The 11,432-nt window shown below is 41.3% G+C and overlaps 1 pseudogene; it reads right to left on the bottom strand.

The window, feature by feature from the left end:
* Positions 1 to 1,153: 1,153 nt before the first annotated feature.
* On the bottom strand, positions 1,154 to 8,858 carry LOC118716669 (annotated as a pseudogene).
* Between the last annotated feature and the right edge of the window lie 2,574 nt (positions 8,859 to 11,432).

The raw sequence follows: 11,432 nt of genomic DNA, 5'->3' as shown, positions 1-11,432 counted from the left end.
TAGAAAGATTTATTTCTATGGATAAATTCTGTATTTCTTTAGGAGTGTAGGCTATGTTCATGGAGCAAAATAGTACTTATCAATTAAGTACTGTACAAAATACATGGATGAATAACATAGATCCATGGAATAACAGAGACACAGAAGCATAGAAAAGAATGTCCAATTGCAGAGGGAAGGTAGGCATGGGTAGGTTGGAATAGATCAGCCAAAGAACTTGTATGCATATATGCATGAACCATGGACACAGACAATAGGGTGGTGAAGGCCTAGAGTGGGGGGCGGGAGAGGGCTAGAAGGAGTCTTGGGGGGCAAAGGGGATATATATAATACTTCAATAATAAAGTTTTTTTTTTTAAGTACTGTAATGGATAAGGAATGATCTCAAATAGGTATCTTAGTTCAAGATACTTAGAAGCAGACCTTGAGGCAAGAGTTTGAATGCAAATAGTTCATTGGAAAGTAATCAGAGAATATACCAGAAGAGTAGGGAAATATGGAATCCAGGCAAGTAAGAAAAGGAAACCAATAAAAGCAAGTTACTACTGTATGGGGGCAACTGGCACTCTTATCCCACTGGGAACTCTGGGAGCCGGTGTTGTACATGCAGTAAATATTAAACTAACTGTGGCCCAGTGCACGAAATTCATGCATCGAGGGGGGGTTACCTCAGCCCAGCCTACACCTTCTCTAATAAGGGACCCCTTGGGAGATGTCCAATTGCCAGTTTAGGACCGATCCCACAATCTGGGACTGCTGGCTCCTAACCGCTCACCTGCCTGCTTGATTGCCCTTAACTGACTCTGCCTGCCTGCCTGATTATACCTAACTGCCCTCCCCTGCCAGCCTGATCTCACCCCCAACTGCCCTCTGCCGGCCAATTTGGTTCTGATTGGTCAGTTTCTATGCCAGTCAGTGTCAAAAGCTCCTCCTCGTAGGCAGCCATTGGCTCCTCACAGTTGACCCAGATTTGGTTGTTGTTGTTTTGTTGTTTTGTTTGTTTGTTTTTTTTGGGGGGGGGCGCGGAGGAGAGAGGTTGTTTATTAAGTGGTTATTACAGGGGTCAGACCATATAAGTGTTGTCAGCTTTGGGAATGTGACCTCTCAATGTTGATCACAAAGCCCCCAAGTCTGGTCCTGGTAAGCACCAAGGTCAGAAATGAAATTGAAAGGCCTTGGTCACATGCTACTTTCAGACGTCCAGGCTGGGCAGCAGGAAGGAGATGCCTATGACGTGCAAGGTCTCCCCCTAGGAAACCACTGAGGTCTGGTAGGACAGCAGCTGCATGCCTGCCTCTGGCAGGAGTCCAATCATGGTAGGCAGCATGGCAGGGTTAGATGGCTGAGTCCAGAACAGGAGCAGGGGAAGACCCCTGCGGATAGCCGCTTCTGGTCCGAAGGCAGCTCCACTGAGTGCCTGCAGTACAAGTGTGGTGCCCTGGACAAAGCCCACAGCATGGTAGGGGGCACCTGCCAGGGCCACACTCAGGAGGCCTTCCTTGCATCCTTGCTTTCCTGGCATAGCTGGTTATGTGAAATGGTTACATTGAGGCCAACTTCCTTCACCAGCAGCTTGGCATTCACCAAGTTCACATCCGCATGATTAGAAGAGTCTTTGAGGAGGCCGACAATGACTGTGAGGCTCAGGCAGTTCCCGGCATTCTTCAAAGATAAGCCCTGCGTTACTACCTGGATGGTCCCTTTGGAGGATGCTGCCCAGGCTCACATCAGAGTCCCCAGAGCTTCTGCCAGACCGATCCAAGGTTTGTTGTACAGAGAGAAGGCACTGGTAAAGGTCTGGGCATTCATGACCCCCGTGAGGGCTCTGCCCTTCACCATGTCCACGAACTGGACAGCGATCTCCTCCCTGCAGTGGCTCTGGGCTTCCTTGGTGCTGGCGCCCAGGTGGGGGCAGCTAATGACGTTCTCATGGTCCACCAAGGAGTAGTCCCAAGGTGGCTCCTCTGTGAACATGTCCAGTGCTGTGCCTGCACACTGCCCAAATGCAGGGCCCAGAGCAGGGCACCCTCATCCACAATCACTCCACAGGTGCAGTTCACTACGCACATGCCCTTCTTGCACAGGGCAAAGGTTCTGTCTTTTCAGCAGGCCTGTCTTGGAGGGCAGGAGAGGGGTATGCACAGTGATGAAGTCACAGAGGGGCCAGATCTGCAGGGGCAGCTGCTGAATGTTGAAGAAGGCCGAGACCTCTGGTGAGATGATGGGGTTGTACCCTCCAGTCTTCATCCCAAAGGACTGCATCTGGATAGCCACCTTTCTCCTGATCCTCCCCAGGCCAAGAATTCCCAAGGTCTTTCCATTCAACTTGGTTACCGTGAACTTCTTTCTGTCTCATTTGCCATCCTTCGTTGAAGCTGTTGCCTGGGGAATCTGCCTGGCCAGACACATGATCATCCCATTGGTGAGCTCTGCAGCACAAAAACTGTTCCCATTGGGAGTGTTCATGACCAGGATGCCCTTCTTTGTGGCAGTCTCCAGATCCATATTGTCCACGCGGGTGCCAGCCCTGCCCACCACCTAGAGCTTCTCTGCTGCGTTGATGACATCAGAGGTGACCTTGGTGGCCAAGCAGAGAAAAGGCCTTCGCAGTTCTGCAGCTCGGCTATCAGCTCCTCTTTGCTCAGGTTCTGCATCTCTACCACCTGCAGTTATCCATCTTGCAGGATCTTCTGGCAGCAAGGGTTCAGGCTGACACTGATGAGCACTTTCTATAGATTTGTGAAGGCCACTGCTGGAGCTGGCCTGAGGATCAACCACTCTCCTTGGACAGAAACACGTCTAAGCCTACAGATTTGGTTCTGATTGGCCAGTTTCTATTCCAGTCAGTGTCAAAAGCTCCGCCTCCTAGGTAGCCATTGGTTCTTCACACTTCACCCAGATTTGGTTCTGATTGGTCAGTTTCTAAGCCAGTCAGCGTCTCTTGGCCCATCAACAGGGCCTGATAAAAAAGACAGGAACTGCAGTCCTGGAGAGAAATGGAGGTATAGCTACTGGCCAGACTGGGAAAGAACGAGAGAGGCAAGTGCTGGTCAAAAGCTGCCACAGAAGCAAAGATCAGTTCCTGCTTCTCTTTTCAGGCCTCTCTCTGGCCCTGATTCACAGCCCCCTGAGCAGCCAGTGCAGAGGCACTGCACCTGAAGCGGAAACAGTTGGCAACATAGCACTGACTTCCAGTCTGGTTGAGTTTTGATCTTAACGGTGTTATACCCTGGATCTTTATTATAGAGATAGGATCCACTTCACACTTATTAGAACTTACTATTTAAAATAAAACAGAAAAAATGTTGATGAGGAAGTGGACAAATACCCCTTATTCAGAATTAGTGGGAAAGTGAAAATGGTGAAACCATAATGGAAAATAGTATGATAATTCTTGAAAAATTAAAAACAGAATTACCACATGACTCAGTAATTCCACTCCTAGGTATATATCCAAAAGAATTGAAATTAAGGACCCAAACAGACATCTGCATACTCATGTTCATAACCACATTATTCATAATAGCCCCAAAATGAAAGCAACCTAAGTGTCCATCAATTGATAAAGAAAATGTGAATAATGTGGTAATGAACATAAGGGTATATATCTTTGTAAATAAATGTTTTAAAAATTGAAACCTATATAATTTTAATAACAAGTGCCACCCCAATAAATTTAAAAGTAAAATCGATTAAAAAACACACAGGAAAATATGAAATATACATAAAATAGAATATTATTTAGAAAATCCTACCATTTGGGGCAACATGGATAAACGTAGAGGGAATTTTGCTAAGTGAAATAAGCCAGACACAGAAAGTCACATCTATAAGATCTCACTATAGATAAATGTAGAATTTAAACTAGTTATACTCATAGAAGCAGAAAGTAGAATGGTGGTTGCCATGGGCTGGGCAGAAGGGAAAATGGAGAAGTGATGGTTAAAAGGTACATTTTGGTTATGTAAGATATTAATTTCTAGAAACTCAATATACAGCATAGTACCTATAACTAACAATAGTATGTTGTATACTTACAATTTTTAAGAGAGTAGATTTTATGATTAGTGTTCTTACCAAAAATGATAACAATACTTATCTCACTATATAAAATGCTAAGTGACTGGCTGATTGGTAACTATAATGTGCACTGACCACCAGGAGGTAGATGTTCAACACAGGAGCTGCTGAGCTGCAGTGACTTGGAAGCAGTGGTTCTCGGGTGATGCACCCCAGAACAAGAGAGAAGGAAGCCTGATTCTGGTGTGAATCACCCAATAACTGCCCTCTCACAATCTGGAACCCCTTTCGGCTTGATTCCTGCAGGCTAGGCTGAGAGGGACACCGCTCACTCAGCAACCGCCCTTCAAGCCGCTGCACCACCCCAGGTGCTGCTGGCTTGGGAGAGAACTGCAGGAGGTTGGCTCCAGGGCATGTCCAGCCTGTTTTGCCCAATCCTGCCCTGCTGGCCACCTTCTAATTAATTTCCTTTCAATGTGCATGAATCTGTGTACTAGGGCACTAGTTATTATTACAAAGAGGGCAGGAGGAAGTTTCAGTAGGTGATAGATATGTCCATGTTTTTAAAAAAATATATTTTATTGATTTTTTACAGAGAGGAAGGGAGAGGGATAGAGAGTTAGAAACATCGATGAGAGAGAAACATTGATCAGCTGCCTCCTACATACTCACTGCAGGAGGATGTGCCTGCAACCAAGGTACATGCCCTTAACCAGAATTGAACCTGGGACCTTTCAGTCCGCAGGCTGACACTCTATCCACTGAGCCAAAGCGATTTCAGCTGTCTATGGTTTTGATAGTGGCAAGGAATTCACAGATGTATACTAATCCCCAAACTTGAGTTGTATATATTAATTATGTACAGCTTTTTACATGTCAAATCATACCTTAATGGTTTTTTTTTAAGCAGCTATGAAATCTTAGGGTAATATTTTTACTTCACTGTGCCTTGATGATTTCATCTATAAAGTTGAGATGACAGTACCTACAGTAGGTAACTGTCATTTGGTCTGCCACGAATATGGACTTGTTCTCAATTTGGGGACTTCAGTGTATGTTTTGGAGAGAAGTAGGAAATCCATGTGAAGAAATGCATCCCTTTAGGTATCCTGGTCTTGAAGGCATATCCTGGATCTGGCTGATTTGATACTTCTGCTTTGGACATTGGAGGTCAAGTGAGTGGTTCAGAGATGAAAGAATGAGGGAGAGGGGAGGTTTTCCATTACAGCATAGGTATCCAGGATTGAGTCTACATCCATAAATGGTGGAGGCCTACAGAGATCCTTGTGTTTGTTGCCCAGAAATAATCTGTTGTTTAACACCAGCAGAGTGACTTCTGTGGTTGCTGATACAATTCCATCCTCCTTGGGTTCTAGTGAGAATTAAGTGGAATTATCTATATTTTGTATAGCATCTGGGAGGGAATAGTATGGTTGCTTAAACAGAACTGCAGACTGACTCCTGAGTGTAATCTATTTGACTTTTCCATTTTCTTGCACCCATCCATCATGCCTTCTCTCCCACATATACTTCATGCATCCTTCCAGGAAAAACAAAAAGGTGAGCGTTCACAGAAGTTTATTCCATGACTTAATTCTATCCAGAAGAAGGTAAAAAATGATGAATGTTTAAAGTTTGGTTGTAGTTCATTGGCATCATCTATCATAGAGGTTTTTGGACTTTTTTTTTCCCCCTGTTTCTTACTGGTGGTCACATTTTCCCCCCTTCTTGTGAAATTCTACATTAAATCCCAATATGTGAATTAAAAATTAAGTTACTATTTTGTCTCTGCTTTGAAATACATTCATTCTTCCAATTTTTTGAGAATGACTTTCTGCTATGTATTGTAATAATTTGTCCCCTGTCTTATCCCACTTCCTTAGTTCTTCATCTAGATACTCTCTTTTCTATGTCCATTCTCATATTTACACATACGGCAACATTATGAACCTGGCAGCCATTCAATGGCGAGCTAGCAGAGGAAGAATCAAAGAGTGGCAGGGAGCAGTTTTCACAGCTAGGTTAGCCACAAGTACATTTAAATCCCAGCAGCACTTTCATGTGAAGACCAAATTTTAGTCCTTACTGAATGACCTTGAGTACCTTATTGGATTTCTTCATCTCAGTTTCCTCATCTGTGAAATGGGAATGCTCCAAAATGTTTCACTTTATATGTATATGTCATAGATATTATAATGCATGAGGTAAATGCCATTGTTCCAGTTTTAAGGCCTATGACCTAGGGGGTCGATGAGGACCTTGTTCAAGATCACCCAATGAATAACAGGCTGAGTGGAGACTTTATCTAAGGCAGATAGGTCTTTAAAGCCCTTGTTCTTAATATAAAATTATATCAAGTCCTAAGAGGCAGAATAAAGAAGCTAATAAAGTATAGTGGAACCACCTAGAAGAGATGAGAGGGACCAGGCACCACAGGGCCATAGTCTAGTGTTGGAGGAAGAATTACCTGCCAGGAGAAGTGTAAGTTTCACTGCAATAGTATGTGCATGTGACCATTAAGAGTGGAGCTACATGGAGACACCTGTATACATTTAAAAGTCAAGCTTCACCAATGAATTTTAAGTTTCAGTGTTATAGACAGAATTGGATTTTTTTAATTAGGAAAATAGCTTTCTCCAAACTACAGAATATTTTACTGAGAAGAATGGTGACAGACACAAGGATCCAGGAGAAATAGGAAAATTAAAGTTTCATTGTCTTTCTTTCAAAAATAGGCATGGGGCTAAATTAAGGGTTATTTTAGCCACCTTAAAGGTTTTTTGTTTTTGTTTTTTTTTGTTTTTGTTTTACCATGTTATAAAAATAAGGATAAACACAAAAGGAAACATTAATTGAGTGACTAATGTAGATGCAGCCAAGAATCCCATCAAATAGATGTTTATCTCTTCTTAGAGATAAGGCTTCAAGTGGTGAATGGGCTGATTCATAGTTGCAGAGTCAGTAAACCATAGAGTTGGTACCTAATTCCAGGCTTCCCTGGTTCCAAAGACTTGCTCTCTCTGATGCTTTGAGGACTGCCTTTTAAAGAATAAACAATGCTTCTGATTTTGATTCTGAGGAGTTACTTCCCAATATTTCAAAGGAATTATATAATAGATACACTGTGTGGTGTTATTACTACTGACAGAGCCAATGAATCATTCACATCTCTAACCGGGTGGTGTAACTGTTCCTGCCATGGTTGTCTTGTCTGCTTTCCATCCAGAGTTTTGGATTAAATATTCATTCACCATTAAAATATTAATGCAGTCCTACTGTTTCTGTAACAAATATTAATTTCTTATGGCATTTCCAGGCAATGCATAAGTTTTACATTTCACATCCCACAGGAAACTGCTCATCTCCTGGCCCCTTTTGTTCACGGTTCTGTTCACTCCTCTTGGCTATAGAAGTCTGGAAGGAGCAGCAGGGGAAGGGACACTGGTTTGCAAACCAAGCCCTTAACCACCCACTGCACTCCTTCCTTCTCACTGCTGTGTTGACTCTGGTCAGGGAATGCTCCAACCAGCAATCCAGGAAGCCAATGGCACAAAGCAAGGGACAATCACTGGGATCAGAATCTCTGAGTTAAACTTCTAGACATCGCTGAGTGTCAGGACTTCAGGATGGACCATTTCTCTTTCTTCATTAGCTCACCACCACTCACTTTCCTCTCTTCAGACATGGGTTCGTCCCCCTCCCCCCATGCCTCATTTTTATTAGGACACCATATTCAATTTTTTTTGGGGGGGGGGTCAATTCTTACTAAGAGAGGTCTCTACTTACCATCTTTACAACTATGGTGCTCAGAATTATCTGGATGTGCTTGTCCAGATGTAAATCCATTGGCCCACTGTAACCCACTACATCAAAATTTGGGTCAAGGCCTAAAAGATTACAATACATCCAAAAGTTTGAGAAGCCTCAGGCTAAGTATTGGGTTAAATAGGCTTTGATTTCAGACAAACTTGAATTTGACTCTGCTCCTTATTTAATCTGGGACTCAGAGCAAGTTAATGTTATAGTTTCTCCATTGATAAAAATGGGCATAGTAACACTTCATTCAATCAAGGCCCTAAATATAATCTCCAAAAGGTTCCTTCTTCCCCACCTATTTAAGAGCTGTTTAAAATAACAATTAGACTTACTTCAAAATATGATGTTTGAGATAATATGAGATATCTACCTAATAAAAGAATAACATGCTAATTGATATCTTTGCTATGCACACCAAATTAACCCAACAAAAATATCACAGTGGGCGTCACCCCACCCCTGGCCGCTCCTGGCCTCTGAGCAGCATAGGAAGGCGGAAAGGCGGTGCTGGCAGCCAAGAAAAGAAAGGCCCATTCTGTCATGAATCTTCGTGCATTGGGCTTCTAGTTATATATAAAACATCAACACAGTGTATGACACAGGGCTCAGTAAATACTATCCATTAATAGTGATGATGGTGTCAAATACATAGGTGAATAACATGGCCAACCACAACCTGTACACAGGAAAAGATACCAGCTAGTACTGTTTATTTAACTCCTTCTCCATCAGTGTAAGAGTATCCCCACGATATGGGGAACGTATAAGATGCCATTAAAGATCTTCAAAGTTAGAACTGGAGTTCAGGCAGCCTAACTGGGGACCTCCAACATGTTCTCTGTAAGGCTTTTGATTTTCAAAATTAATTCATACTGGGGAGCTGAGAGGAGTTCCTTTCTGTTAGGCCTTGAAGGCAGCAAGTTCACTGGGCAATTACTCTTGACTATTTCAGGCTGTTGTAAGTTGCTTATTGCCTGGTCCTCCTCCTTGGCATTTTCCAAAACTGGTCCTTGCTGTTCCATCCCAGCACCACTGGGATTTATCTATTGGTTTTGAGGAATGAGTCTTAGAATTATAGAATTCTAGGGTTTTAGGATTGACCATACCTGGGTAGAAATACTGCCTCAATAGCCTATCAGCTAATAAAAATCAGACAAGTCATTTAACCTCTTGACTCCATGTTTTCTGCCCTTTAAAAATAGGGGACGACTCATGCAACTTAACAAAAGGAAGATAAACAATCCAGTCAAAAAACAGGCAAAGGACCTAAATAGACACTTTTCAAAAGAGGACATACAGAAAGCCAAGAGACATATGAAAACAAACTCAAAGTCACTAATCATCCGAGAGATGCAAGTCAAAAACGACGATAAGGTACTATCTGACACCTGTCAGAATGGCTATCAACAAATCAACAAAGGACAAGTGCTGGCAAGGATGTGGAGAAAAAGGAACCTTCGGGCACTGCTGGTGGGAATGCACACTGGTGCAGACCCTGCGGAGTTTCCTCAAAAAATTAAAAATAGAACTGCCATTTGACCCAGTATCCGACTTCTAGGAATATATCCCAAGAAACTAGAAACACCAATCAGAAAGGATATTAATATTTAATCTCCTTATGTTCATAGCAGCACAATTTACAAGATTTGGAAACAGCCTAAATGCCCATCAGCAGATGAGTAGATTAAAAACTATGGTACATCTACACAATGGAATACTACCCTGCTGTAAAAAAGAAGGAATGCTTACCATTCGCAATAGCATGTATGAACTAGAGAGCATCATGCTAAGTGAAATAAGCCAGGCAGAGAAAGGTAAATATCACATGATCTCACTCATTTGTGGAATATAATGAATAACATAAACTAATGAACTATATTATAAAATAGAAACATCAAAACAGACTGTCCAAACTATGAGGGGAGGCAGGTGGGAGATGGAAGGGGCAGGAGGGAGGGTGATCAACCAAAGAACTTGTATGCATGCATATGAGCATAATCAATGGACGCAGACAGTAGGGGCATGAGGGCATGTGCTGAGGGATGGGAGCAGCCAGGGAGAGATCAATGGGACAAAAGGAGATGCATGTAATACTTTAAACAATAAAGAATTTAAATTTTTTAAAAAGTAGGGGACACATTCTTTTTTATAAGGTTTAAATAAGATACATGCAAAATATTAAATCATAATAGTTTTACTTTCTTTTATCATTTTTTAATTCTTTTCTTTTGATCTATACTTTTAAGATTTTTATCTTTCTTGTAAAATTTGGCAAAATAATTGCTGTAATTCATTCTTTACTTTTCATTATGTACCTCCCTTTCCCTCTAGCCCCTTAGTGTATCAATTTATCTGAGCATAGAGAGAGTTCTTTAAGCCATGAGAACTACAAAAGTAAACATTCCTTTGGGGTCAGAGTAGTACCAAACAAAACTTCATAATCACTTAGATGTCTGCTTTCTTCAAAAGTTGCCACCATCAACACCTGTTTACCCTTCCAAAGTCACGGCTATTTAGAAGGTTGAATTATTGTTAAGTACAGTTGAAGATCCAGTGTGCTGAGGTTGCAAAACCCAGTTGTTCCAAACTAGATGTGCCCATAGAAATAGAAAGTTTAGAGCCAGGAAAATACTGGTTCTGTCCTCATCTATGCTAGTTGGCTCACAGCAAGAATGGCATGTCCAGTTTGGAAATCACACTTTGATGTCTGTGCAGACCAATGGCAGCATATTAAAGAGAGAATCATTGTGAAGATGAGAAAGATCCAGATAAGAGCAGATGAAAGAAAAATGGGACTTGAAATGTAGGGATAAGATGATGAGAGATGGATTAATATGTGATTACTGGCTTCAAATATCTGAAGAGAATATTTTCTATGATGGGCATTTTAATTTATTTTATTTCAAGTTAGGTCTTTAAGAAAATAAAAAAGATTTCTTTGCATAATTCCTCTAAAAACCCCCACTGGTCCTAACATTTCCCCCATTGAGTACATAGTCTTTAATAATATAGTTGGGTAAAGTTAATTAATGTTTTAAATTACATACACATTCATATTTGAATTTTTAGATAAATATAAAATGGCAATACTGTCATTGAGACTATATTTTGCACTTAAATGAGTTACAATAATAAACCCCAGAGAGAATCTTTGAACATCAGTGAAAAAGCACATTATTTTTTTTAATAACAAGGGTTCAATAATTTAATTGTTCTGTTATGGTTTTTGCTTGAAGTTGCACTTTTAGTGAAAGCAATATGCTTTATTTGTACTGAAAAAATATATAAAGCAATGGGGAAATTTAAAAAAAATCTAAAGGGAAAATTAGGATTCAACATACTCTGTGAAACTGCAAATGGGTAAAATTAGAATCGGTGATTAAATTTCACAGGGTTATATGTGGTTGAATATGTAATAAACAATGTTATAACAACTGGGGTATCCAAAGATAAAGTTGGCTAGCCCATGAGGTAGTAAGCCCCATTACTACGATATTCTAGCAAAGGCTTGTGGGAGAATTGTTATCCATATAAATCTCTGAGTGTAGACTATATTTAAAAAGTCTTGCCCTAGCCAGTTTTCTCAGTAGTTAGAG

Source organism: Pipistrellus kuhlii, unplaced genomic scaffold (genome assembly GCF_014108245.1).
Source record: "Pipistrellus kuhlii isolate mPipKuh1 unplaced genomic scaffold, mPipKuh1.p scaffold_m20_p_12, whole genome shotgun sequence".
NCBI lineage: Eukaryota > Metazoa > Chordata > Mammalia > Chiroptera > Vespertilionidae > Pipistrellus > Pipistrellus kuhlii.
The sequence above is the reverse complement of the archived record's forward strand: the minus strand, read 5'-3'. Positions and strand labels throughout refer to the sequence as shown.